Source organism: Oreochromis aureus, linkage group 3 (assembly GCF_013358895.1).
Source record: "Oreochromis aureus strain Israel breed Guangdong linkage group 3, ZZ_aureus, whole genome shotgun sequence".
Taxonomy (NCBI): domain Eukaryota; kingdom Metazoa; phylum Chordata; class Actinopteri; order Cichliformes; family Cichlidae; genus Oreochromis; species Oreochromis aureus.
This window is the reverse complement of record NC_052944.1, coordinates 78493098-78496908: the sequence shown is the minus strand read 5'-3', so window position 1 is coordinate 78496908 and position 3811 is coordinate 78493098. Positions and strand designations below refer to the sequence as shown.

The window sequence follows — 3811 nt, the reverse complement described above, 5'->3', positions numbered from 1 at the left end:
CTGTACGCTTTAACTCCACTGTGGATGAGTTGGTGTTTTTTTAAGTCTCCAGCCTGGGTAAAAGCCTTTCCACACAAGTCACAGCTGTACGCTTTAACTCCACTGTGGATGAGTTGGTGTTTTTTTAAGCTTCCAGCCTCGATAAAAGACTTTCCACACAACTCACAGCTGTAAGGTTTAACTCCACTGTGGATGAGTTGGTGTCTTTTTAAGTCTCCAGCCCAGGTAAAAGACTTTCCACACAAGTCACAGCTGTAAGGTTTAACTCCACTGTGGATGAGTTGGTGTTTTTTTAAGCTTCCAGCCTCGATAAAAGACTTTCCACACAACTCACAGCTGTAAGGTTTAACTCCACTGTGGATGAGTTGGTGTCTTTTTAAGTCTCCAGCCTGGGTAAAAGACTTTCCACACAAGTCACAGCTGTAAGGTTTAACTTCACTGTGGATGAGTTGGTGTTTTTTTACGTCTCCAGCCTGGGTAAAAGACTTTCCACACAAGTCACAGCTGTAAGGTTTAACTTCACCGTGGATGAGTTGGTGTGTTTTTAAGTTTCCAGCCTCGGTAAAAGACTTTCCACACTCATCACAGCTGTAAGGTTTAACTCCACTGTGGATGAGTTGGTGAGTTTTTAAGTGTCCAGTCCGGGTAAAATCCTTCCCACACTCATCACAGCTGTAGGTTTTCTCTCCCTTTCTTCTGTGAGGTTTGTCGGCCTCCTGAGAGCGCTGACTTCTCGCTCCATGTTGGTCCTGCAGTGACAGAGATACAAACAGAGGCAGTGAGTGAAATGCAGTCGTGGAACAAACTGAAACTCCCTCCATCAGTGGAATCAAACATGTCAACAAACACATTGTAATGTGATACCACCACCTTCTGGTGGTGGTATCACATTACAATGATGTGCTACAATAAGAGTTGTAATGAAAATGACATTATTGAACAAATATATAATATTTATATATAATATATAAGTGGAGAAAATGTTTTACTTCATAAAATATTTTGAGTTCAACTGGTGATATTGTTGTTTCAATATGTGCTGATAAAATTGTATTTTCTTCTAACTTCTATGGTTTTTGGTTGTGAATGTAGAAGCTGTGTATATGGAGGAGCCCAGGATGAAAAAGATAAAGCTGCTGTTAACGTGTTTTTAAAAACCATCCAGCTGTGCACACAGTTTCAATAACATTGTAACTGTGATATTTTTCTCACCTTTTGTGTTAAAGACATTGTTTCCTCTGTAGTGGCTGAGCTGAGTCCAAATGGCTGAAATTGTTCCTCTGTTGTTCCACCAGACTCTCCTACTGTTACTCAGCTGGAACACAAAAAGTATATAGACGTATTTTGTCCCTGACAAAAAGAAGCAGAGCAAATAAACATTACTACACTCCTCAGTGACGACAGTATATATGGCTTTGGAAGCGCTGTCTGAGAGAAATGTTTACGTCCAGGGAGTTGGTAACGAGGATCCATTACCTTAATTAACTGCTTGAATCCTTCATTTTCGACCGTGTTTATTGGTAGCATTTCTTTAGCAAGACAGTAAGCTATGGCATTCGTTATGTCGCCATGTCTCTTAGCTTTTTGGTCATATGGTAAGCCGCTGGAGAAAGCCGACTCAATTGACTGTTGATGCTTCGCAGGGATTCCCCTGGTTGTTTTCGATGATGAATTAGCGCTTTCAGTCAGAGATTGAGTGTGCTCTAGTGGGTGGCACTGCTTCAGGTGATAAAAAAAAGGTTTGTTGTATTTCCAGACTTTGTGGGGACATGCTTTCGGCACAATTTACAGTGCGCGCTACTCTGTTTTTTATCAGACTTCAAACAGCCGAAATACCTCCACACTACGGAACTTTTCTGGCCCTTCTTTTCAACAATCTCTTCAGCATTCGAACTGTCATCTGTTTTCCCTTCGGTAACCTGGTCACCCAAGCTCTCGGTTTATTTTTCTGTAGTTGGCACACTCATTTTCTCCATTACCCGGTCGGCTGCTTCCCAAACAAATACGCACGTGCGGCTTGGCACTTGTGCTGTACGTAACAAGTCACGTGACGTGGTTCGGCTCTGCGCTACTTAATTTGGATTGGTTGGTTTTTTGTTTTTGTTTTTTTAAGAGAGGAAGAGAGAGGGATGAGGTCTATCGCAATAGTTTCATTTTTCTATCGAGAAGTTATTTCGCAATACATATCGTTATCGTTTTATCGCCCAGCTCTAATTGTACATAGTAATTTTTTTAGGGTCCCATCATAATTTCTTCAGAAGTAGCTAAGTACTGTTTATGATGCCAGTATTTTTCCCATATTTTCTAGATTCTGTACCAGTACTGTGTGTAAAATGCCATCAAAAAGTCAATTAAGTTTTATTCTTTCTCACCTGTCTTTCTATCTCCTTTCACTTTTTAAAGGTTACCATGTTAGAAAAAATATTTTGCCCTGCCATGCTGTTTATTCATGTGGCAAATGAATGGTTTATGAAAATATATCTAAATCTGTCATCAGTAATCAGTAATGATCATGTCTCACCTCTGGTCTTCTCTGTCTTAATTTCAGGTTTTCACCATGTGTTGTAGATAGTTCAGGAGGTTAACTCGACCAAGCAGTCGACTTTCGGGCTCTAAAATGTTCGTTTGCAGAGAACACAGACGCACAAACACACAATTGAAAGGTACAAATGTGTTGTGCATGAAACGAATTCAAACGTGGTGCAGATGTGTGTCACAAGTTGATCTGGCTGTAGGCTGTGGCACTAGGCCACAGGTGGCGCTGGTTGACTCGAGTCCATGTTAGTGTAAACAAAGTAAATTGCACGCTTTAGTTGTGCAACAAAAACGCTGAAATCGTATAAATAAAACGTAGGAGAGGAACGATAACGACGAGAGTCTCCCGATCGTTTACTCTTGCTGTCCTGTGAACAACACCGGCGTGGTGTTAATTGTTTGCTGTTTTCGCGATCGCGTTGCGCATGAGAATATCACGAGGTAAACTCGCGACATTTTTAAACATTTTGTTGTTCAACAGCATCACGACTGACGAAGTATGTTTGAATTAACCTTACAAGTGTCACAGATGACATATTTGGCGGGGTTTTTTTGCTGGTTTGTCGGTAGCAGCTCCTGAAACGCAAAACTGCCACACATCTGTTCGACCAACGCCAGTTAATCTGGAACACGGGCCGATTTTTTTGTCCCAGTCCAGCCCTGGATGCATCTGGAGACGGTCCTATTAAGTCCTATTGTAAAGGCTGAGTGCCCTCCCCCAGGCTTGTACCTGTGGCTTTGTGTCCTGGGGGTGGGGGTTGGCTCTTCTCCTGCCCTGCACCCCATCCTTTTGTTCATATTCAAAGACTATTTTTCTGTATTTATTCATACCCCCTAAAAACCGCCGTATTATAATGTTGAAAGCCATCACAAACTCTACAGTCTGTCTAACTCCAGTGCATACCAAGCAATCTATTGTTCTCAACAGAGCTAAAATCAACATAAACTGAACCCACATTAAAGTTAGCTCGGTGCTTACCTTTAGATGAGCCCACAAACCGAGAGAAACTCCGTGATGAAGCTGAAAGTCTTAAGAAACAGATCAGGGAGCAGAGACCCACGTGGTTCACGCTGATCTCGGCTACGATCCAGGAGACAAGGGTGTGCAGATCGATGCAGATATCGATCCAAACGTTGGTAGTGGTATATGTTCCTGTAAGTTCACTACTTTACTCCCGTTTCATGAAAAAGCAGCTCTCTCTTCTTCTTCTTCTGTATAGGGTTTATTGGCGGTTGGCAAACAGCAAAATGGTGCATTACCGCCACCAACTGGTGT

General features: G+C 42.0%; 1 long non-coding RNA gene across 1 annotated transcript; it reads right to left on the bottom strand.

Annotated features, from left to right (window-relative positions):
• Window positions 1–689: 689 nt before the first annotated feature.
• On the bottom strand, window positions 690–3574 carry LOC120438296. Its single transcript, XR_005611784.1, has 3 exons — window positions 3515–3574; window positions 1213–1315; window positions 690–749 (listed from the first exon to the last, which is right to left on the bottom strand). It is a non-coding gene; the product is annotated as an uncharacterized LOC120438296 (long non-coding RNA).
• Between the last annotated feature and the right edge of the window lie 237 nt (window positions 3575–3811).